Raw genomic sequence first — 26,118 nt, forward strand, 5'->3', positions numbered from 1 at the left:
GAACCACATAAATAACCCAATCAAAAATGGGATAAAGAACTAAATAGAGAATTCATAAATGAGTAATCTTGAATGGCTGAAAAACACTTAAAGAAATGTTCAAAGTCTTAAGTCATCAGGGCAATGTGAATCAAAATGACCCTGATATTCTACCTTACACTAATCAGAATGGCTAAGATAAAAAACTAACATGACAGCACATGGTCACAAGAATGTCAAGAAAGAGGAGTACTCCTCCATTGCAGGTAGGAAAGCAAACTAGTTAAACCACTATGGAAATCAATCAGTCCCTGAGATACACCACCCTGTAGATGAAGGGGTTTATCATGGGAACCACCATGGTATATATTACTGAAGCCACCACACTATTTTTGAAAGAACTAGAAATAGAGGAACTAAGGTACACACTTATACCTGTTCCATAAAATAAGCAAATACCTGAAAGATGAGATCCACAAGTAAAGAAGGCTTTATATTTTTCTAATGATGATGGAGCTCTAACAATGGATGAAGTAATTTTATAGTAGGAGTAAATGATTCCTGAGGTAGGGAGAAAACCAACAATGATGCTGGCAAGAAATATGACTAAGTTGCTGATAGTAGTGTCAGTACATGCAAGTTTTAGAAGCTCTGTAACGTCACAGAAGAGATGAGGGATTTCTAAATAAGTGCAAAATTTTAGTTGTGACACCATGAAGCAGTGTGCCTGTGAATTCATACAGCTAATGAAAAATGATACTATGACCAAACATCTACATTGGCAAGGGTTCAGAATGACTTGGTAGTGTAGAGGGTGACAAATTGCAACCCATTAGTCATAGGCCATCACAGTCAATAGTAGGCTCTTCATACACCCAAAAAGAAAGTAGAAACACACCTGAGTAAGGTAAGCAGCATAAGTTATAAATTTTTTATGGGTCTACATATTTATCAGCATTTTGGGTACAGTGGTGCTGCTGAAACCCATGTCAGACAATGAAAGTTTGTAAAGAAAGATGTACATAGGGCTGTGGAGGTGGCAATCAGAACTAATGGCCAAGATGATGAGCACATTTCCTAGAACAATGAGCAGATATATGAGCAGGAATAGTACAAATAAGATAAGCTGCAGTTCAGGGTCCTCTGAGAGCCCAAGGAGAACTAATTCCAAGGTACCTGTTAAATTATGTGGTTCCATGGTGCTGGAATGTTTTTTAGAAACAAAAATAATACTGTCATAGTTAATTAAGTGCTATGAAAGCAACTGACTACATGTCTATGTTTTTGTAACCCAATAATTTATAAGAAAGCATTGATATTTGAGAACTGTTAATGTTTAGATTTAATATATTTATTCCAAAAATGTTCATAGGCTAGGAGCTTTGTCATTTTTTGGTAGTTACTTTGATTATTTAAAAAGTGGAATCCATGATTTAAATGTAGATCAGTGGTTTAGGCCATGTCTTGTCAATGTAAACACCTTATTTCAATTCCAGCAGAAAAAGAGGTAGAAAATAGAAAGGAAAGAGGAAAATAAGAAAGAAAGGAAAGTAGAATGGATAGAAGGCAGGAAAGAGTAAAGCAAGTAAGGAAGGGACAAAGAAAATAGAAGAGAAGAGAAAAGAAGAGGAAAGGAAAGAACTGAACAGTTCAGAACAGAAAAGATATAAAAGAAAAGAAAAAGAATCTTAGTGGAACTCCACCATTAAGGTAGGCCGCTTTTAGAGATTAAGAGACTCCAGACCATCTGGATTCATCTTATAACATATTATGACTTCCTCTTCAATACATTTTCATTTCTGCCATTCAGAAAAGCCAGGACTTCATGGTTTGAATTTGTAGAATACAAAGCTGTGAGGTACATAAACTCCTTTTGTCTAAAAACTTACCTGTCTTGAACATTCTGATAATACAAAACAGACTAACTAATGAACAATGTCACTTTAGTATGAAGAAGATTCTATTTGAGGGTTTGAAGGAAAGAAAAGCAAGGGAGAAATGTTGAAATTAAATTAAAATCTCAAATATTAAATAAGTTAAAATAGTTACATAAAATACACTTCTTAATTCAATTTAACATGATGATACTCTTATATGTTTTATAGGACAAAAGTTGAACATATATAAATGTACATGTTCAAAGAAAATACATAGTTTGATATTTAGACATCCTGGGTAAAGTTTCACTATTCATTTAACTTTGTCTTTTATTTTCCTATAATTTCTGGCTATGTAGTCCAATTTCTGGGCATGGCTTAAAATTCCAGAATTCCAGATTGATCTGAAACTCAAAATATTCCTATCTCTGCTTGTTAAATACTGTAATCAAATGTGTGCCACACCCTACTTACTGGTTCTTGATATTTATTTCCTATGATCGTCTTTATTTTTATCACCAGGTACTTGAAAATTTTAAAAGCAGAGAGATTAGAGAGGCATCAATTTCTTGTTCTGGATGAAAACATTCTTACAGAAGCTAGAATCTACAAGAGCAGAAAACTAAACTATATGAAACTTCTCACATTAACTTATAAATAAACTTAATAATCTTAACAAATAACATAAACTTCATAGCACTGTGTGATTTAATTTTGCTTGTTGATACATTTTTGTCACTGATTACCCCACACAACATACCATTAACTTTCTGGTAACAATGATGTAATAACCCCTGTCTCTCTTTTGTGTCTCACATAGATTAATCCTTACTAGGCTGTAAATTATTTCCACAGAGAATAACTATAGGTGAGCTGTATACTTTTGCACTCTTGCTGGGGTGTGATTTTGGCCCAGGTTCTATGTTCAGGACTGGTAGAAAGACAGTCATTGATGACATTTCCCATTTGGTTGATAAATATGTGAGGAGAAGAAAACATACATATAAGGTATAAGGTATTCTGGATTAGAATTTTTAAACTCTAAAGCTGGAACACAAGAGGGTTATTTATGAGGTTTTCAGGCTCAATTCACAGAGCTAATAATTAGGCTTTAAACTAGTTAAATCTCTAAGGATCACTTAATAGTAATCTAGAAGAGAAAGAGGAAAGTGAATATATTGGCAAAGGTATAATCCTTTCTATCTCAGGAAGAAGCTGACCTCCAGGTTGTAGAGATATTACAAAACTAAAATAAATATTTTCAATTAAATGAAGCTGTATGAGGTTCAATAACTGCAATTTTATTGAATGACTAATGTAATTTATAAATAATTAAGTTTTCCACATAAATTATCTGATACAATTTCTATTTTTCAGTTGATATCTGTGAGAACAAATTTTGCTTTCTAACTTTCTTCATTAATTAATGTCAAGAAAAGATGACATTCTCTAGTTAGATTCAAATCATTTGAGATTCTGAATCATACTCAAAGATGATTCATTTCTATTTTAATAAAATTTTCTCTTTTTTTCTTTTTGCCTCACTGTCATTTCCTACTACCTCATTAGCATTTCATTATGCATAAGGAGCTGTTTTCAATCTTGAGATCCTTCTGCCTTGGTCTACTGGGTAGTGGGTTTATAGAAATGAGAGGCTTTGGTAATCTCTATGTTTAACACCTCAGTATTTGGAAAATGTCTTTAGAATATAGAGTGTAATGATGGAGACTTAATAAAAATTATCTTCTACAGCATATTTCAGTTTGTATTTTTGGAATGTCTTGAATTACAACTTTAGGTGTGAATAGCCGAAAGGTTGATTTTTAGTTTACTGACATGAGGAAAAGTCAGACACCTCTTAATTTGGACAGAGGGAAAAGTATAATAATTACATTTGTGCATATAATTGTAGAGAGTAAACTTTATGAAGACAAAATGGAAGGACTACATATATATACACACAATAATATATACATATATACATGCACACATATGCACATATAACCTATAAAGATAGAGATAAAGATACACACACATATATAAAATTAAATTTTAAAAATTGAGATTTTTTAATGATTATGCAACAGGATCATGTTACACTGAACACAGTCATTTGTGCTGAGAATTCTGATTTAAAACCTTCTGACTGCCAAACTGAGTTTTGAGTCTAAAATGTAAATGTAAAAACAAAAAAGTTAGGTATGTCAGTGACTTGTTCTGTATTTTTAACACTTTCACATATCATCGTATGGGAAAACATTAAGATAATGATGCCATATTCCACATTATCCTCTCAGAAGACAAAATTTTTGACACCTTCACCTGTGTATTTTGTAAATATATAGTTTGGAGAATTTTCACTTTCTCATTTTTCCTTTTGTTTTTTGTTTTTAAAATAATAAATTTTGTTAATTCTGGTGATCTTTATCTTTTCAGATAATATTAAGGGGACATCAATCTATCCTATTGAAGATTCATTTTGACAGAAAAAAATAAAATTATACATTTTTTTCTTTCATGAGTTTGTAAAACATATTGGATTACAGTTGACACTATGATTTAAACTCGTCTATGGGTAGAGCGAAGGGGTTATTGAGTATCAAACTGCCATGACTGTCTTTCTGGGTACTGAGACAAGTAAAATGTCAATAAAGCAAGTAGAAATTATATGACAGTCAGTAATATGGGAGTCTCTGAGGTGACATAGTCTGTTAAGTTGACTAGAACTAGATGGCCATAAATGAAGTACTTGACCATTGTGGATATATTATGCAAGGCCCTGGTAAACAGATACCCATCTTGTTATATTTGTTTTATTGGTAAACAGAAACTGACCTTGTGAGATTCTTAAGGAATGTTAAGTTTGGACTTCTCTTTACCCAACCACAGACCTTGTGCTTACCTGGTCTGAGTCCTTTTGTTTAGGTCATTGTCACCAGCACTGCCATTTTGGTGTTCCCACTTTTGACCTAACAATAACTACCTTAGACTGATATATTCCACACCATTAGAGATTTGAGAAGGGTAAATTTGAGAGGAAGTATAATCCAAATAACATATGTGCCAATAAAAGTACCCAGGCATCAATATTTATTCATGAGTATTGGCCACCCATTAGACTCCATTCTGATAAGTCTTACACCCAGGTTTAGGTCCTGATGCCATAATAAATGGAGGCAGCTTTGACTTATAGATAGCCATTTGGTAAAGTGGAAGTTTCTGTTTGTTTCCTGTGGTGCAAAATCTCATAGTGTTTTGCTGAGGCAGACTCTCATGACAAGACCCATGAGAGGACATGTGATGTTTGGAGAGAGTAAAAATAGGACTCAATGGATAGTGATTGTGTAACACTTGCAAGGTAGGTATGCAAGTCTTCATTTGTCTTGTGTCTTTACTGATTCTTACTTTGTTGAGAGACACATGTCAGAGAACTTCTAAAAGCATTCCAGCTGGGCCTGGTCATTCTTGCTCACTCATGCCAATTCATTGGAGGTCTGTTTTTTGTTCTGGATCCTGCCACTGCTGTGTGTATTTGTATTTGGCATCCTAACACTACTAAACTAGACTGATAGTATCCTGACAAAGAAGATTGGCATAGTCCCAAAGAACTGCATCTAAATAGGCCCACATCCTCCTATCCTACTTACCATCTTTTCTTTTTTAGCTTTGGATGATGGGCTAGAAGGTGGGTCACAGTGCTTGAAAACCCTTATTAAAGTAGGTTTTGTAAAAATATAAGTCTACCCAACATGGCAAAATGTGTAATTCTACTTTGAATGTGGTAGAGAAAAGGTCAGGTAATAAGGGGTTAGCAATATTTTTTAAGGAGATCAGCAAAATTAAAGCTATGTCTTCTGAGTGGTCTCTTACCTTGTTTCCAGAGAGTTGGTTTTATTGTGGTTGTTTTGTTTTGTGGTTTTAGTATATGCAATTTTGAAAAAGATTTCCAGAAAAGTTCACAACTTTCTTAAGTTAGAGAGGGTTTAGAGTTGGGTAAGCATGCAAAAAGTTTACAAATAGACTTAGAAGTGCTTGGGAAGCAAAAGGAGCCAGTGGGAGAACAAGTTGTTTTAGGTTTTATGTGCAGGATGAAGAATTTACTGCATGATGAAAATGGGAAACAAAGTAGGCTGGAAGGTGAACTGCTATCTTGCCTTGCTCCATACATTTTCCCTGCCAAACACCCAGAACATCTTTATGAAACCAGGGGCTGGGAAGAACAGGAGATGGTATAGGGACAACAGGTTAGTGTTCAGACAAGTGCACCACCAGAAAATTTGCTTGAACCTACATAGGCACCTTCACCATTCACAGTCTTTGTGTAGCTTATGCCTGCTAATGATGGTGCTCCTTCCAATAGTGAATTGACCTATTGTCCTATAGAAATGCTAGATCTAAAACATTTTAAAGCAGGCTATGCTTTTGTATAGCTTGTACTCTCTATTTGACAATTTAAATATGTAGGTTGCAAACAGTATGGTTATACCCCAAGATTGAAAGGGATTGTTGTCAACTGTTCTAGAAGCTGGACAACAACTACAGTGGATAACATGATGGAGGAATTAAGCCACAAAATATAACAAAAGAATATAGCAAGGGGTATAAATATTACTAAAGACCAACTGCTTGGTGAATGGCCTTATGCTGATTTACAAGAACAAATCTAATCTGGTGATGGAGCAATTGTTTTGTTGTGGCTTTAAGAGCCTGGAATATGATTGAGAAGTTAGAAAAAAATCTACATAAGTTAAGAAGGTAATATGGGAACTAACAGAAGCATCAACAACTTTTTAGACATATTGAGTTCCAATGTAAAGAAAACTCATATCAGGCCCTAAATCAGACAGTCATTAATAGACATATTAGCCTGTGAAAATGTGAATATTAAATGTAAGAGAGCAATCAGACCATTGAAAGTACAAGGAGCTCATATAGATGAATGGATAAGAGAGACAAGACAACTGGCATTAGTTTTCAGGAACATCATGCTAATACCATAGGGCAAGCCATAGTTAGAAGTCTTAGAAATTAAAATGCCTGATGCTTTAATTGTGGTGAATTTGGTCATTTCCAAAGAGATTGAAAGGCTAGAGGATTCATAACTCAAAATAGCTGGTACATTGACTATTGAGAGTATAGTAGTCATAGAAGAGAACAAGCAGATTTGGCTATTATGAATGACAAACATTTCGTGGGTATTTATCTGTGGTGGAAAAAGCAAACATTGGTCAAAGTATAGCCGGTCCAAGAGGGATATATGAGGTAATCTCATGCCACTATGAAATGAAAAGAGGGGCCTCTCAGCTCAGGGTCCCACAGTAAACAAGATGAGCAATCTTCCTTTTGTCAGCCAGAAAGTACCAAGTAGGAAAGAAAATCAAGATTATGTGATTTTGATTTTATGCATGCTACAGAAGGGAGTGCAGCTTTGGATCTGCCCACATATATGGCTCTTAGCCTATTCCCAAAAGTAAAATGTTACAAGATAACCACAGATGTATATGGTCCTTTACCCACAGGAACACTGGGAATCTTGGGAAGAAGTGGGTTCACTTCTCAATGATTTGTTGTCTATGCTAGTATTGTACATGGAGATAGCAACAAAGGAATTAAAATCATGGCATATGTTAGAAAGTAGATGCAAATTGCTGTGGGGATAGATTTGCTCAACTGTTATTGTTTTCTTACATTAAGGCCAGGGCTGCTCCAGTAGAAAAAACAAGGAGCTTTTGGGACTATGGGAAATTGTGTGTTCTGCAATAATTGATTAATGATTGGAGACCCAAATTAATGGTACAAATAAATGGTGTTTGACATAGAAGGTTTGATAGATATAAGATCTGATGTAAGTACACTTTCCCCCAAATCTTGGAATCCAGATAAGCTACTTCAAAAGTTTTACACATAGATTATAGGAATTAGTAAATTATCAGGAATAAGAAAAAGTGTTAGATGGATTAACTTTCTGGGACAAGAAGGGTGAATATGGAAGTTGAAACCTTATGTGGCTGACATACCCATAAATTTGTGGGCAAGAGATTTTTTTACAACAATGAGGTAAGCAAATTACTATTCCTGCAATATGAGGGACAGCAGGACCCTTCAATTCCTTCATTCTTCTCTCTAACTCCTCCATTGGGGACCTGGTGGTCAGTTAAATGGTTAGTTGCAAGAATCTTCCTGTGTATCTGTCAGGCTCTGGCAGAGCCTCTCAGGAGACATGTATATCAGGCTCCTTTCAGCATGCACTTCCTATAATCCATAACTGTGTGTATGGTAATTGCACCTGGGATGGATCCCTAGGTGGGGCACTCTCGGCATGGTCCCTCACCCAGTCTTTGCCCCACACATTGTCTCATATTTGCTTCTGTGAGTATTTTATTACTCGTTCTAAGAAGGGCTGAAGTGCCCACATTTTGGTCTTTCTTTTTCTTGGGATTCATGTGGTCTGTGAGTTGTGTCTTGGGTATTGTGAGATTTGGGGCTAATATCCACTTATCAGTGAGTGCAGACCATGTGTGTTCTTTTGTGATTGGGTTAACTCACTTAGGATGCATGTTCTAGTTCTACACAGTTGCCTAAGAATTTTATGAGTTCATTATTTTTAATAGCTGAGTAATACTCCATTGTGTAAATGTACCACATTTTCTGTATCCATTCCTCTGTTGAAGGACATCTGGGTTCTTTCCAGCTTCTGGCTATTATAAATGAGGCTGTGATGAACATAGTGGAGTATATGTCCTTGTTATATGTTGGAGCAACTTTTGGGTATATGCCCAGGAGAGATATCACTGGATTCACAGGTAATGCTATGTCCATTTTCTGAGGAACCACTAGAATGATTTCGAGAGTGGTTGGGCCAGCCTACAATCCCACCAACAATAAAGGTATGTTTCTCTTTCTCCACATTCTCAACAGCATCTGATGTCATCTAGTTTTAATCTTAGCCATTTTGACTGGTGTGAGGTGGAATTACAGGATTGTTTTGATTTGTATTTCCCTGATTACTAAAGATGTTGAACATATTTTAGGTGCTTCTTGGCCATTCAATATTCCTTAGTTGAAAATTCTTTGTTAAGCTCTGTACCCCATTTTTAATAGGGTTATTTGATTGTCTGGAGTCTAATTTCTTGAGTTATTTGTTATTTGGATACTAGCCCTCTGTCAGATGTAGGAGTGGTAAAGATCTTTTCCCAATCTGTTGGTTGCTGTTTTGTCCTATTGACAGTGTCCTTTGCCTTTGTAGATTGCTCTTGGCAAGATGGCCAGTTTTACTGTATTAATACTGAAAATCCATGAGCATGGGAGAGATTTCCATCTTCTGAGATCTTTGATTTCTTTCTTCAAGGACTCAAGTTCTGTCACTTGTTTGGTTAGATTTAAACCGAGATATTTTATATTATTTGTGACTATTGTGAAGAGTGTCGTTTCCCTAACTTTTTCTTGGCTTGCTTATTCTATTTATTTATTTATTTATTTATTTATTTATTTATTATTTTATTTACATTTCAGATGCCATCCCCTTTCCCCATTTCCCCTCCATAGAAAGCCCTATCCTATTCCCCCTCTTCCTTTTTGCTTTTATACAATTTTTATAAACTGTTAATCAAAGGCTTTATAAGTTTGGCAATGCTCAATCAGAAGTGTAACCCAATACCCAACCTAGATATATCAACTATCTTTGACTGGTGGAGACACGTGAACATCTGCCTCCATGCCCCCCCACTTTCTCTCTCTTTCTTTCTCTCATCACCTAGCTTCACCCTTCCTGTTAAAATAAAACTTTTCTCTCAAAATGCAATTAGAGCATAGTTATTCCTAATTGTACCAGTGAGGTACAAGATAGTCCTAATACCCAGTCCATCATTTTGTTGACTAAGCAGAACCTCTGTCATCTGTCCTAACTAAAACACTTAGTTTTGAACCTGGCTTTTTTTCTTGGCTTTTGAATGCATGTCAGCTGAAAACTGTCCACTCAGATCTGTTCTCTCAAAGTAAATAGCCAGGATTGGCTATGAGACTAGAGGTCTTCACCCCGTCAGAAATCCAGAATGACTGGGTTAACTGAAATTATGGGAAGCACAAAGCATAGCTTCTAAAATTTAGCCAATTTATAGAGACCACTGAACACCTGGAAAGCCCCTATACGACTGAATGTTGGAGCATCAAATCTTCAGTCTTCCGGCCCAGAATCATCTGACAGACCTTAGTGATGCAGAATTATTAAGGGCTGATTACTCTGTCTAGGCAGATATAATCAGTCCACTATTCTGCAAGTGTGTCCTTTTCTGGACAGTAATTTGTCTGTAGATGGAAAGAGGCAATTCTTGCCTAGTGGCTGTCACCACACAACTGGAGTAACTCCAAGGATGCTCAATTTCTTCTTAGAATCCATGACAGGAAGCTTTCAGGAGCAGACATGTCTCTAATCAAAATGCACATTAATATATAAATATTTGTAACATCAATTCTGTGGACTTCTGGCATTTTGAAAACCAACTATCCATGTAAGGTAATCTGGACTGTTGTCTGTTAACTCTACTCAGCTATTTCAAATAAAATATGGAAAACACCCTAACAATAAACTCAAAGCTATAAATTTGCTATAGTCCCTTAACTCACAGGCTAACCATCTCAAACCAGTTAAAAAAGTTAAAGAAGGACTGGGTCTAAGCCTTGTATTCCTAAATGTGTTATACAGGCACAATGCCCATGAGAGTATCAATATTCATCTCACTTTTATATCAATAAGAAGCTCATACCAATGAAAACTTTAAATTTTAAATCAAAGTGCATTTTGTACCATTTAAGATATTATACCTTCATCTTGATATTAATTATACTGATTTCTACCAATAGGTTATGACTATGCAATAAGTCCTGGCTAATCCTCCCTGTTCCAACAAAACCACTACTTTACCCTAAAAAGACAGACCATTATTAACCACATTACTCCCCAAGCCCAGGGAATAGTGGTGCTGACTCTTCTTTAACTTCTTCAAACTGATTACAGGCATTGAGATATTAGAAGAGGGGTGGGGGGAAGAGTAAGTTGATAAGCCTCTGATGCTGTGTCTTCACTGAATCCAGATGGAATTCCTGGACATCGGAGGTTTGGGCAGGTCTGCTCAGTATGCTTGATGAGTAGATACACCAAGGCTGTGTATTCTGCAATATACAATTCTCAGAACAAGTTTTAGAATCAAGAAAAATATTTTTCCCCCCTAGGGGGTTGACATATTTTTAAAGATGTTGGTTCTAACAACTTTTCTTTTTTTCTCTTTTAAAAATTGGTTGTAATATTTACATTTCAGATTTTATCCCCTTACCCCACTTCTTCCCACCACCCAGAAACCTCCTATCCCATCCCCCTCCTCATGCTTCTATGAGGCAGTGACCGCATCTACCCTCCCACTATTTCCTCCCCATCCTCACATTCCCTCCCACTCTGTGTTTATTTTTTATGGGACCAAGAAATTCCTCTCCCACCTATGCCCTACAAGGCCATCCTCCCCTACATATACCGCTGGAGTCTTGGGTCCCTCCCTATGTGTTCCCAGGCTGGTGGTTTAGACCCTGGGGGCTCTGGTTGTTTGGTACTGTTGCTTTCCTCCTGGGTTCACAAACCCTTTTTGCTCCTTCAGTCCTCTCTCTAAGTTCTCCATTGGGAAACCCCTGAGCATATCAGTGGTTAACTGTGAGCATGGTCCTCTGAGTTTGTTAGTCTTTGGCAGACCTCTAAGGAGACAGCTATATCATGTTCCTCACATTATGCACTTCCATCCATCCACAACAGTTTTTAGCTTAGGTGGCTGTACATGGGATGAATATCCAGGTAAAACGGTCTCCTGATGGCCCCTCCTTCAGATTTTGTCCCATGTTTTGTTTCCCTATTTGCTCCCTTGAGCATTTTTGTTACTAGTTCTAAGTAGAACTGAGGCATCCCCTCTTGGTCTTCCTTCTTCATGAGCTTCATGTAGTCTGTGGGTTGAGTCTTCGATAATCCAAGCTTTTGGGCTAACATCTGCTTAACAGTGAGTAAATACCCTGTGTGTTCTTTTGGTATTCGGTTAACTAACTTAAGATGATAATTTCTAGATCCATCCATTTACCTAAAAATTTCTTGAATTCATTATTTTTAATAGCTGAATAACACTCCATTGTGTAGATGTACCACATTTTTTGTATCCATTCCTCTGTTGAGGGACATCTTGGTTCTTTCCAGCTTCTGGCTATTATAAATAAGGCTGCTATGAACATAGTGGAGCATATGTCCATATTATATGTTGAAGCATCTTCTGGGTATATGCCCAGAAGTGCTATAGCTTGATGCTCAGGTAATGCTATGTCCAGCTTTCTGAGAAACTGCCAGACTGATTTCCAGAGTGGTTGTACCAGCTTGCAATCCCACCAACAATGGAGGAGTGTTCCTCTTTCTCCACATCCTCGCCAACATCTACTATCACCTGATTTTTTGATCTTAGCCATTCTGATTGGTGTGAGGTGGTATCTCAGGGTTGTTTTGATTTGCATTTCCCTGATGACTAAGGATGTGGAGCATTTCTTAAGGTGCTTCTCAGCCATTCGAGTTTCCTCTGTTGAGAATTCTTTGTTTAGCTCTGTACCCCATTTTTAATAGGGTTATATGGTTGTGTGGAGTCTAATTTCTTGAGTTCTTTGTATATCTTGGATATTAGGCCTCTATCGGATGTAGGATTGGTTAGGATCTTTTCCCAATCTGTTGGTTGCCGTTTTGTCTTATTGACAATGTCCTTTGCCTTACAGAAGCTTTGCAATTTGATGAGGTCCCATTTGTTGATTTTTGATGTTAGAGCATAAGCCATTGGTGTTCTGTTCAGGAACTTTTCCCCTGTGCCTAGGTATTCGAGGGTCTTTCCTACCTTCTCTTCTATTAGTTTCAATGTATCTGGTTTTAAGTTAAGGTCTTTTATCCACTTGGATTCGAGCTTTGTACAAGGAGATATGAATGGATTGATTTGCATCCTTCTACATGTTGACTTCCAGTTGAACCAGCACCATTTGCTGAAAATGCTGTCTGTTTTCCACTGGATGGTTTTAGCTCCTTTGTCAAAGATCAAGTGACCGTAGGTATGTGGGCTCATTTCTGGATCTTCAGTTCTGGGAATTTCTTTTCTAACCCAGTATATTTAGAATTTTGTTCTTCTTTTATCTTGATAGGAACCTCTATTTTTAGACTAGGAGAATTTTCTTTTATGGTACTTTTAAAAATATTTTCTGCAATGTTGATTTAGGTTTCTTCTCCTTTCCTATTCCTATCATTCACAGATTTGATCTTTTGATAGTTTCTTGCATTTCCTGGGCATTTTATGCCTATACATTTTCTATTAGCAAATTTATTTATTCATTTTACACCCTGATTACTGCTGCCTCCATGCCCCTCCTCACACAATCCTTTCCCCTCCCACTCCCCTTCTCTTCTGAAAGTGTTTGGGTCCTGCTGGGTATCTCCCTATCCTGGTATATCAGGTTTCCACAGGGTTAATGCATGCATTTTTAAAGGACTTAAGATTTTCTTTGACTGAACTATCCATTTCTTCTGTCTTCAACTCCCAGGATTCTCTCCTCTCTGCCTTGTACTCTGTTGGTGAGGTTAACCTCTGAGATTTTTGTTTTAAATCATAAAGTTTTCATTTACACTTATATTTCAGTTTGGATTTTCTTTACTGATTCTATTTCTACCTTTACATCTTGAAATGCTTTCATTATTTTACTCAACTATTTCTTTCTGTTTTCACAAACTTCATTAAGAGATTTACTCATACACTCTTCAAATTCCTTGAACGTATTCATAAGAGATATTTTGAAGTCCTTCTCTACTCCTTCCACTATATTGCAAATCTCAGAGCCTACTATCATAAGGATAGTGGGTTATGGTGGAAGCATATTGTTTTGCTTATTCTTTTCTGTATTTTTGAGCATGTGGAGTTATGATGTTTGAGTACTTTCTTGATGTTGATATCTTGTCTTGTTTTCGTTGTGTGGGAGTTCTGTTTTTTTTATTTCTGTTGTCCTCTCTAGACTGTAGGCAGCTGTAGCAGCTGTGGAGTCCTTGGTAGAGAATGCTTCTGTATGTCAGTGGGTGGCAGAAAGGAAGGGAGGTGGTTTAGGAGGAAATACAAAGAAGGGCTTTGGGAAAGAGGTAGGGGTCAAGTCTGCACCAAGGAGTGGAGTACTCAGGGAGTGGACACATGGTGGAAAGAGGGGATCCTGCAAGCAGCCTGCTACAGGATTTATAGGAAGTCAGTGTAATGGAAAATGAAGAGAATAGTGAGCATCTCCTTCTTGAATCTCAACCTAGTGTCTCCCTGGGATTTTCTAAATGTGTTTCTGCTGATCAGTGCCTCACAGAAAGTAATGAAGATGGCCAGAAGGTGTGACTGAGAGGCTCAGCAGGAAAGAGCTAAGGTGGGTTTTCCAAGCATTTTAGTTTTAGGATATCATGATTGGGAGTTTTCTGGCTTGTTTATGAGCATGCTCACTATTATTGCATATAAAAGTTACTAATGTTTGTCTCTTGATATTATACCATACTATATTAATTAAAGTTATAAAAAATAAAAAGTTTTCCAGTAATCTCATTAAGGGGTTTTAATTATAAATTCACATCATTTGTAAATAGGGATAATTTGTCTTCTTTTCTATTCATGTTTATTATTTTTGCCTCATTTTTTTCTATTTTTATTGAATATTTTATTTACATTTCAGATGTTATTCCCTGTTGCGGTAAATCTCTTGCCCATGGGGAGTCCATAGAATAAAGACACAAGTCAATAAATATCAAATGAATGCTGCATGCCTAGATTTGGGCAGATTTACCATTAAACTACACTATTCCCCGGCTATGAGAGCTCTTAACAACTTGCGGTTTCCTAGGTCAAGGTCTTCTTCGTCTTCTCTCTCTCCACCAACTGCCCTCTGCTTCCACCAACTGCCCACTCCTCTGCATCCACCAGCTGCCCCTCTCCTTCAACGGCTCTCCTCTTATCTCCTTTTCCTGCATCTGGCTCCTCCCACTCCTCTTCCACTGCCCAATCACTGGCTGTAGCCTTTATTTAACAAATTTGATTGGACAGAAGGTTTACAAGATTCACTCCTCCTTCGCAACCCCTCCCAGGAGTGGAATTACCATGACAACAAGAGGCTAGAGCTATCCATCACATTTCCCCCTTTTTGTCCAATAAAATTTTTTTTCACATATTAATTGAACTCTAACTAAATTACCATGTTGTGATTGTTAAAGAACAAGATAAACCTAATACCCTGTCCATCATTTTTGCTAACTAAATAGAACCTTGCCATCTCTCTCAATTAAAAAAAAAACTTAGTTCTGAACCTGGATTATGTCCTGTCTTCAGAATGAATAGCATCTGAAAACCATCCTCTCAAAGTAAATAGCCTGGGTTGGCTGTGAGATTATGAATCTTCAACCCCATCAGAAATCCAGAATGACTCAGTTAAATAAAGATATGGGAAGCACAAAGCGTGGCTTCTAAAACTCAACCAATTTAAATAGACCACTGAACATCTAGACAGTTCCTTATTTCAAAACGTTGGAGCATCTCATCTTCAGCCTTCTGGCCCAGGAATCATCTGACAGACCTAGTAATGCAGAATTACTAAGGGCTGATTACTCTGTCCTGGCAGATATAATCAGTCGACTATTCTGCAAGTGTGTTTCTTTTTTGCACAATATTTCCTCTGTAGATGAAAAGAGGCAATTCTTGCCTAGTGGCTGTCTCACCACAACTGGTGTAACTCTAAAGATGTTCAATTTCTTCTTAGAATCCAAGACTGGGAAGCTGTCAGGATCAGATAGGTCTCCAATAAAATAAATGTTTATATAAGAATGTTTGTAATGTCAATTCTATGGATTTCTGACATTTTTGAAAATCAACTATGTAAGGCAATCTGAACAGTTGTCTGTTAATTCCTTTCCACTATTTTTTTTTTGATTAAAAGGACTGGGTCTAAGCCTTGTATTTCTAAATAAGATATATAGGCACAATGCCTACATGAGAGTAATATATTAATTCCACTTTTGTATTAATAAGAAACTTATGCCAGTGAAAACCCTAAGTTTGTATAAAATAAATTCCATATCAATGTAAGAGATTATAATTTCAACCTTGTAAATATCATAAAGATTTCTTACCAATGTAAGATATAGCATATATATATATATATATATATATATATATATATATATATATATATTTTAAACTGGGTCTAAGCTTTGTATTTCTAAATGAGTTATACAGGCACAATGCCTATATAAGAGTAAAATATTAATCCCACTTAATTCCTGAGATTTAGCTCTCTAATTCCTTTCCTGTCTGAAGCTACATTTGTAAAGTATTCCTTAAATTACAACACATGTATAATTTACAAAGTAACCAGAACCATCCACCTTAACATAAGGAACTGGGGCGATGATCTCCTTTTGTCTGCTTCTAGCTGAATTGGGGTGAAGAATTCCCATCTGGGGGCCCAAAGAGAAACAGGAAAATTGGCTTAGTCAAAGGAGAGCTAGCTGGCATCATTTGCCTTGAAGTCTCTATGTACTGAGAAAGTTCATAGTTTAGCTGACACCATAACTGTGACAGTCAGAAAGGCTGGACAGGCAAGCTAGCTGTTCTGGAAAAGTTCTGGAAGCAAGTCCTTAAAAGAAGCAGCTTTGATGCAGTTGCAGTAGAATCAAGCACGAAGCTGGAATAGGAGGTCCCAGAGACTCAGCATCCCCGAGTATAAATCATGCTAGGGATGAGTTTCTCTTCTTTCATCATGTAACATATAAAACTTAAAAGCAACAGGTAGTTTTATAAAAACATTCACGTGGAACATGTAGGGCACACAGCTTTGTCAATGAAGATCAATAAAGAAAGGCCACTGCCCTCTTCAGGTTAGTTTGATCACTTAATCAAACTATAATATAACTTATATACATGCTCTCATAAAGGATGGCATGTATTAAGTCATGAGAAATTATTACCCAATTAAATGTTCTTGGCTTTGTATTGACATTTTAGTCCCAGCCAGTTAAGTCCATATAAGAGACATAACACCATATATACATCACCCATTTGGTTGGTTGAGTTAGTCTCCCTTTTCTTCTGTGTCGACTAGTGCTTCAGGGGGTCTCCCTTTGTCATTTCTGATCTTTATCAACTTGGAAGGAACCCACAGCTTTTCTTTTCCTGTGGAAACATAAGTATAACTTCTCCCCCAGAGTAACACATTTCCCAATTTCCATTCTGATGTCATAATATCCTTAATGTAAACAGGTTGATTTAGTTCAGAAGTTTTTTCCACCATCCAGTGTCTCTCAGCAGCTGTGGTGTTTTGTTCATTAACATTTAAAAAATTTAGAGTTAATAAAGCACTATGTAATCTATCTTTGGGGGTTCTTATTGATCCCTTTTGCCTATTAAGCTTCTCCTTTAGAGTTCGATTAGATCTCTCAACAACTGCTTGTCCCATAGGATTATGTGATATGCCTGTAACATGTTTTATATTATAATATGTAAAAAACTTCTCCATCTTATTAGAGGTATATGCTGGACCATTGTCTGTTTTAATTTGTATGGGTATTCCCATAATGGCCATGACTTCTAACAAATGTGTAATTACAGAATCAGCCTTTTCTGATGCCAAGGCAGTTGCCCATTGAAATCCTGAATATGTGTCTATAGTATGGTGCACATATTTCAGTTTACCAAACTCTGTAAAATGAAAGACATCCATTTGCTAAATGTCATTTCTTTGGGTACCCTTAGGGTTAGTTCCTGTAGGCAAAGGAGTTTGGTTATATAATAAGCAAGTAGGGCATTGCCTCACAATTTCCTTGGCTTGTTGCCAAGTAATAGAGAATCCTTTCTTTAAACCTTTGCTATTAACATGATGTTTTTTATGAAATTCTGAAGCCTCTAGCATGTTTCCTATCAATAGCTGGTCGATATCATTATTACCTTGTGCTAGAGGGCCTGGTAGACCTGTATGGGATCTTATGTGTGTTATATATATTGGGTTACTTCTATTTCTAATAATTTGTTGTAGTTGAATAAATAATGAGGTCAATTCAGAATTATCTTGAATAAGTTCAGCAGTCTCTATGTGTAAAACAACCCTTTCGGCATATTGAGAGTCAGTTACTATATTAAGGGATTCTTGAAAATCTGACAATACCATGATTATTGCATATAATTCAGATTTTGAACTGATTTATAGGGACTCTCAGCCACCTTACTTATGTCTTCTGATTTATATCCTACCTTTCCTGATTTACTAGCATCAGTGTAAAATGTAGGGGCTCCAGATATCGGAGCTCCTTTTAAAATACGAGGGATAATCCAATTAGTTCTTTATATGAACTGAAGCCGCTTGCTTTTAGGATATTTGTTGTTAATCTCTCCCAAAAAGTTACTACATGCTCTTTGCCAATGTTCATCTTGTGCCCATAATGAGGTAATTTCTGTATTAGTAAAAGGTACAACAATTTCAGCCGGGTCCATTCCAACTAATTGTCTAAGTCTCATTTTTCCTTTCAGTATTAATTCAGAAACCTTCTCAACATAGGTTTTTAACTTTTTACTCTGTTTATGAGCTAAAAATATCCACTCTAGGATATAATCTTCTCTCTGCATAAGAATTCCAGTAGGAGAGTGAGTAGAAGGTAAAATAACTAAGATGCAATTTAGTAGGAGAGTGAGTAGAAGGTAAAATAACTAAGGCCAATTTTGGATCAATACAATCTAGATGTGTATCCTGCAGTTTTCTTTCTACCAAGACTAACTCCTTCTCAGCATCAGGAGTCAATTTCCTAGGACTACTTAAATCTTTATCGCCTTGTAAGGTTTGAAATAAATTACTTAGTTCTTGAGTGGTCAAGCCAATTGCTGGTCACAGCCAGTTTATATGTCCAAGTAGCTTCTGAAAATCATTTAGGGTTCTTAACTGGTTTCTTCTAATTTGTACCTTTGTGGCTTAACCATTTGTAGACTTATCTTATACCCTAGATAATTAATAGAATCTCCTCTTTGTATTTTTTCGGGGGCTATTTGCAATCCCCAGCAAGGCAAGATTTTCTTTACTTCATTAAACATTTTTTCCATGATAGTAATATCTGAATCAGCCAATAAAATATCATCTATATAATGATAAATAATGGATTTGGGAAACCTTTTGCGAATTATCTCCAATGGCTGTTGTACAAAGTATTGACACAAGGTAGGACTATTTACCATTCCTTGTGGTAAGACTTTCCAATGATATCTCTTTACTGGGCAACCTTTATTAAAGGTAGGTACTGAGAAAGCAAACCTTTCCCTATCACATTCATGTAGAGGAATTGTGAAGAAACAATCTTTCATATCAATCACTATAATGGGCCAATCCTTAGGCAACCAGGAAGGCAATGGGATACCAGGCTGCAAAGAACCCATAGGCTGAATAATCTTATTAATTGCTCTGAGATCTGTCACCATCCTCTGTTTGCCAGATTTCTTTTTAATGACAAATACTGGAGAATTCCAAGGACTGGTAGACTCTTCAATATGCTGAGCCTCCAGTTGTTCCTGGACCAGCTGTTCTAATACCTGTAATTTTTCTTTTGTCATAGACCACTGCTCAATCCAAATGGGTTGATTAGACAACCACTTTAGTGATAATGTTGTTGGTGTCTTGGTAGCAATGGCTCTTTGGAGTAGAACTAAATTGTCAGCTTCTACCATATGTTGTTTATGAACAGCTTGGACAGTGTGAGACTGCCTTAAATAATGTTTCTTAACAAATTTTAAATTTTTATTAGGAGCCTGATGAATTTCATGATTAAACATTGACACTGAGGGGATATTAATCTAGGTTTTCCACTGTTGTAATAGATATCTTCCACACAAGTTAATGGCTATATCAGCCACGTATGGCCTCAGTTTTCCTAGCTGACCTTCTGGTCCTATACATTTAAGTCATCTGGTGCTTTGTTTTATTTTGGATAAAGTTCCAAGTCCTTGAAAATGGATGTCTACTTCATGAAGTGGCCAACTTTCAGGCCAAGAATTTGGAGAAATAACAGTGACATCTGCTCCTGTGTCAACCATCCCCTCAATCTCAATATTATTCACTAGTATTCTTAGTTTTTGTCTTTGATCTTCTATAGAAGTTTGCCAAAATATTTGCTTTTGACTCCCTGTGAGGCCTTCTGAATTGTCTATAAAACCTTCCTCAGCCTTATCTGGTCTTACAACATTTGTTTTTGAAGCAGTGACATTTAATTTTCCTGGGAAAGAGAACTCTCTTTGTCTGGCATTGGGGCCTGCAAGAGGACCCCCTGAAAGTTTTTTGGCAGGGTATTTCCCCATGTGTCTGTTGTTGCTCTACAATCCTTAATCAGATGTAGGCCTTTGCCACATCTTTGACAAATTCCAGAAAGCTTAGGCCCCCATTTAGTATTATTTTTATTTGTCCTGTTGTCATATCTGAGATGACCCCATTTACCACAATTAAAACATTTGAAATCCTGGGTCAACTCTAGGTTTCTAGTTGCAGCTTTTCCTATTACTGACATATCAGCTGAATGAGATCCAACATCAGCTGTGTATCTAATCCATTCATCTATTGATGCTGACCTTGCCCTCAGTGGTCTGATTACTCTCTTGCATTCAGCAGTTGCATTTCAAAGGCTAAAGACTCAATTATTGCATTTCTTGCTACTGAATCTGATATACTCCTTTCGACAGCTGAGGTTAGCCTTTGTAAAAAGTCAGGGAAGGTTTCTTTTGGCCCTTGTATGACTTGAGTAAATGGTTCAAGTCTCTTCCCGGATTCTGCAACTTTGTCCCAGGCATTTAAGGCTGACAATCTACACAATGCCAGAGTTTCTTCACCATATACAGCCTGCACCTCTAGTTCAGCAAAAAGACCTTCACCAAGAAGTTGGTCTATGGAAATCTCTCTTCCTCTGGCTCTATTTTGTCATGCTATCTCCCTCGCCTCATCTCTCCACCATGCAACCCATTGTAAATTTGTGGCAGGTTCTAATATAGCCCTTGCCATATCTTTCCAGTCTTGGGGGATTATTCTATTTTTAATAGCCCAAGAAGTTAGAATATGTTTAACAAATGGTGAGTGCATACCAAAATTAGTGACACTTTCCTTAAATTTTCTCAGATCTAACACATCCACAGGTTGCCATTCAAATTCCTCATAACCCTGTGGGTAAACGTTTGGAGGTCTTTGTTGTACAGTAACCAGATAGACCAAGGTGTGTTTTCTAATAACTTTTGGTTGATTTTCTCTATTTACTTCTGTCTTAACCTCAGTATTTTCCTCAGCTGAAAATTTAAATTCCTCCCTTAAGGTTTGTATACATGCTTCATATGTTTCTTTATATTGTAATTGTTTCCATTCCTCATTATTTTCTATCTGTTTCTCCATCTGATCTGTGAGCTGTTGTATGCTCTGTTTGATCATCTTTTCTAGCTCCTGTAACTTCTGTTCTAAGCCCTGCTTCCATTCCTTATTATTTTCTATCTGTTTATCCATCTGATCTGTGAGCTGTTGCATGCTCTGTTTGATCATCTTTTCTAAGGCAAAGAATTTTTTATCTAGAGCTCTGTCTTTTGAGAAGACATAGAATATCAAAAAATAAATATAACAATACTGATAAATAATAAAGTGTTCTCTAAGTTGATTTATGTCAAACCATTTGAAATATCATCATATAAAGCCCAAAAGATATCCATTGTTTTTGTCATCTTTAAGTATCAAAATGTTTCTTTTTTTATATTAAAAAATTATCTGGTCTGGAGCCCTCAATTCACTGTTTCTACCTGAAAACTACCATGCAGGCAGTTGTGTTCTAGGATCAGCAGTCCCTCGTTACAATTCGTTACTATAACCTTTCTATTTATCTGTTTGGCTCTCTTGACTCAGAGCAGCCTGCAATTTACTCCTCGCAACCTTAAAACCTTTACATTTATTTATCTGTGTCTATTCACTTTTTTTTAATTTAATTTTTTAATTTTTTAATTTAAATGACCTACTGGTCTGGCTACAATAACTTTTGTTTCACTGTTGAATTTTCAGAAGACCCTTCTTTCAGTTTTCACAGGGCAGTGAGCAAGCCCAGCTGTAAGTTGAGTGCTGCTCCTGACCTTGACCGTTGGGAAGTTTTTGTACTTTGTAACTTTGTAGGTCCTCAAACCTATTCAGCTTTCAATACACTTTTATCTCAAGTTAGTTGAGTTCTAAATAATATGTTGGGTGCCAATTTGTTGCAGTAAATCTCTTGCCCATGGGGAGTCCATAGAATAAAGACACAAGTCAATAAATATCAAATGAATTCTGCATGCCTAGATTGGGCAGATTTACCATTAAACTACACTATTCCCTGGCTATGAGAACTCTTAACAACTTGTGGTTTCCTAGGTCAAGGTCTTCTTTGTCTTCTCTCTCTCCACCAACTGCCCTCTGCTTCCACCAACTGCCCACTCCTCTGCTTCCACAAGCTGCCCCTCTCCTCCAACGGCTCTCCTCCTCTTATCTCCTTTCCCTGCCTTTGGCTATTCCCTTACCCAATACTCCTCTCCCTGCTCAGGAACCCCCTATCCCATTCCCCCTCCTTTTACTTCTAGGACGGTGTGCCCCTATCCACCTACCTTTCTACCCTCGAATTCTCCCACACTGAGTGTCCAGACTTCATGGGACCAAGAATCTCCTCTCCCACCTATGCATGACAAGGCAGTCTTCCCCTACATATACAGCTGGAGCCATGGGTCCCTCCCTATGTGCTCCTAGACTGGTGGTTTAGACAGTGGGAGCTCTGGCTAGTTGGTATTGTTGCTTTCCTCATGGGGCCACAGTTTCAGCTCCTTTAGCTTCTTCTCTCTAACTCCTCCATTGAGAACCCCATGATCAGTTTAATGATTAGCTGTGAACATATGCCTCTGAATATGTCAAACTCTGTCAGACCTCTTAAGAGACACTTATATCAGGCTCCTGTCAGCATGAACTTTCTTTTTTTTTTCTTTTTTATTTATTTTTATTGGATATTTTATTTACATTTCAGATGCCATCCCCTTTCCCCATTTCCCCTCCCTAGAAAACCCCTATCCCATGCCCCCTTTTCCTTTTTGCTTTTATACACTTTTTAAAAAATGTTAATCAAAGGCTTTATAAGTTGGGTATTGCTCAATCAGAAGTGTGTCCCAATACCCAACCTAGATATATCAACTATCTTTGACTGGTGGAGACGCATGAACACAGCATGAACTTTCTGACATCGACATCAGCGTCTATCATTGGTGACATGGGATGGATACTCAGGTAGAATGGTCTCCAGATGGCCCCTCCTGCAGTTTCTGTCCCACATATTGTCTCCATATTTGCTCCCTTGAGTATTTTGTTACTCCTTCTAAGAAGGATTGAAACACCCACACGGTCTTCCTTTTTCATGAGCTTCATGTGGTCTGTGAGTTGAATCTTGGGTATTTCAAGCTTCTGGACTAATATTCAATTATCTGTGAGTGAATACCATATGTGTTCTTTTGCAATTGTGTTACTTCACTTGAGATAATACTTTCTAGTTCCATCCATTTATCTAAGTATTTCTTGAATTCATTGTTTTTAATAGCTGAATAATACTCTATTGTGTAAGTGTACCACATTTTTTGTATCCATTCCTCTGTTGAAGGACATCTGGGTTCTTTCCAGCTTCTGGCTTTTATAAATAAGGCTGCTATAAACATAGTGGAGAACATGTCCTTCTTATATGTTGGAGCATCTTCTGGGTATATACCCAGGAGTGGTATAGCTGGGTCCTCAGGTAATGTTATGTTGAATTTTCTGAGGTACTGACAGACTGATTTTCAGAGTGGTTGCACAAACTTGCAATCCCACTAATAAAGGGGGGGGTTTGTTCCTCTTTGTCCACATCCTTCCCAGTATCTATTATTATCTGAGTTTTTGATCTTAGCCATTTTGATTGGTTTGAGGTGGTATCTCAGGGTTGTTTTGATTTGCATTTCCTTAATGACTAAGGATGCTGAACATTTCTTTAGGTGCTTCTGAAGCATTTGAGTTTCCTCAGTTGAGAAATTTTTGTTTAGCTCTATACCCCATTTTTTAATAGGGTTATTTGGTTATCTGGAGTCTAATTTCTTGAGTTCTTAGTGTATATTGGATATTAGCCCTCTATTGGATGTGGGATTGGTACAGATCTTTTCCCAATCTGTTGGTTCCCATTTTTCCTATTGACAGTGTCCTTTGCCTTACAGAAACTTTGCAATTTTATGAGGTCCCATTTGTCAATTCTTGATCTTAGAGCATAAGCCATTGGTATTCTGTTCAGGAAATTTCCCCCTGTGCCCAAGTATTCAAGGTATATCAAGTGACCATAGATGTGTGGCTTTATTTGTGGGTTTTCAAGTCTATTACATTGGTCTTCCTGCCAGTCTCTGTACCAATCCCATGCAGTTTTTATCACTATTGCTTTGTAGTACAGTTTGAGGTCAGGGATAGTAATTTCTTTAGAAGATTTTATTGTTGAGAATAGTTGATACTAACCCTCTCACATGTAAGATTGGTAAAGATATTTTTCCAATCTGTTGGGTGCCATTTTGTCTTATTAACAGTATCCTTTGTCTTACAGAAGCTTTGCAATTTTATGAGATTCCATTTGGTGATTCTTTTTTTCTTCTTTTTTTTGACTTTTTATTGGATATTTTATTTATATTTCAGATGCCATCCCTTTTCTTCATTTCCCCTCCCTTGAAAACCCCTAACCCACACCCCTTTCTCCTTTTTGCTTATCAATCAGAAGTGTAACCTAATACCCAACCTAGGTATATCAAATATCTTTGACTGGTGGAGACATGTGAATATCTGCCTCCATGTCTGCACCCCTTCTCTTTCTCTCTCATCACCTAGCTCCTCCTCTCCTTTTCCTCTTCCTCTCCTTACTCCTCATCTTCTTACTCCTCCCACCTTAGCTCCTCCTACATATCACCCTTCCTGTTAAAATAAAACTTTTCTCTCAAAATACAGTTAGAGCATATCTGTTCCAATTTATATCAGTAAGGTGCAAGATAGACCTAAAACCCAGTCCATCATTTTGTTGACTAAGGAGAACCTCTGTCATCTCTCCTAAATAAAAGACTTAGTTCTTTTTTTTTTTTGTTTTGTTTTTTTGTTTTTTCGAGACAGGGTTTCTCCATGTAGCCCTGGATGTCCTGGAACTCACTCTGTAGACCTCAAACTTAGGTCTCAGGCTGGCCTCAAACTTAGAAATCCACCTGCCTCTGCCTCTCAAGTGCTGGGATTAAAGGCGTGCACCACCACCACCTGGCAAAGACTTAGTTCTGAACCTGGCCTTTTTTCTTGGCTTTAGAATGAATGTCAGTTGAAAACCATCCTCTCAAATCTTTTTCTCTTAAAGTAAATAGCAAGGATTGGCTATGAGACTATAAGTTTTCATGCCCATCAGAAATCCAGAATGACTGAGTTAACTGAAATTATGGGAAGCAAAAAGCATAGCTTCTAAAACATAGCCAATTTATAGAGACTGCTGAACACCTGAACAGTCCCTATACTACAGAACATTGGGGCATCCAATCTTCAGCCTCCTGGCCCAGGATCATCTGACAGACCTTAGTGATGCAGAATTATTAAGGGTTGATTACTCTGTCTTGGCAGATATAATCAGTCGACTATTCCACAAGTGTGTCCTTTTCTGGACAGTAATTTGTCTGTAGATGGAAAGAGGCAATTCTTGCCTAGTGTCTGTCTCACCACAACTGGAATAACTCCAAAGATGCTCAATTTCTTCTTAGAATCCAAGACAGGAAGCTGTCAGGAGCAGACAGGTCTCTAATCAAAATGAACATTAATACAGAAATGTTTGTAACGTCAATTCTGTGAATTTCTGATGTTTTGCAAACAATCTATTTATGTAAGGCAATCTGGACTGTTGTCTGTTAACTCCTCTCAGCTATTTCTAAATAAAATATAGAAAACACCCTAACAATAAACTCAAAGCCATGAATTTACTATAGGCCCTTAACTCACAGGCTAACCATCTCAAATAAATTAAAAAAGTTAAAGAAGGACTGGGTCTAAGCCTTGTATTCCTAAATGAGTTATACAGGTGCAATGCCTATGATAGTAACAATATTCATCTCACTTTTATATTAATAAGAAGCTCGTACCAATGAAAATCTTAAATTTGAAA

At 37.0% G+C, this 26,118-nt stretch overlaps 1 pseudogene; it reads right to left on the minus strand.

Moving 5' to 3' along the window:
• Nucleotides 1-283: 283 nt before the first annotated feature.
• On the minus strand, nt 284-1,177 carry LOC117713448 (olfactory receptor 7E24-like; annotated as a pseudogene).
• Nucleotides 1,178-26,118: the final 24,941 nt, after the last annotated feature.

Source organism: Arvicanthis niloticus, chromosome 8 (assembly GCF_011762505.2).
Source record: "Arvicanthis niloticus isolate mArvNil1 chromosome 8, mArvNil1.pat.X, whole genome shotgun sequence".
NCBI lineage: Eukaryota > Metazoa > Chordata > Mammalia > Rodentia > Muridae > Arvicanthis > Arvicanthis niloticus.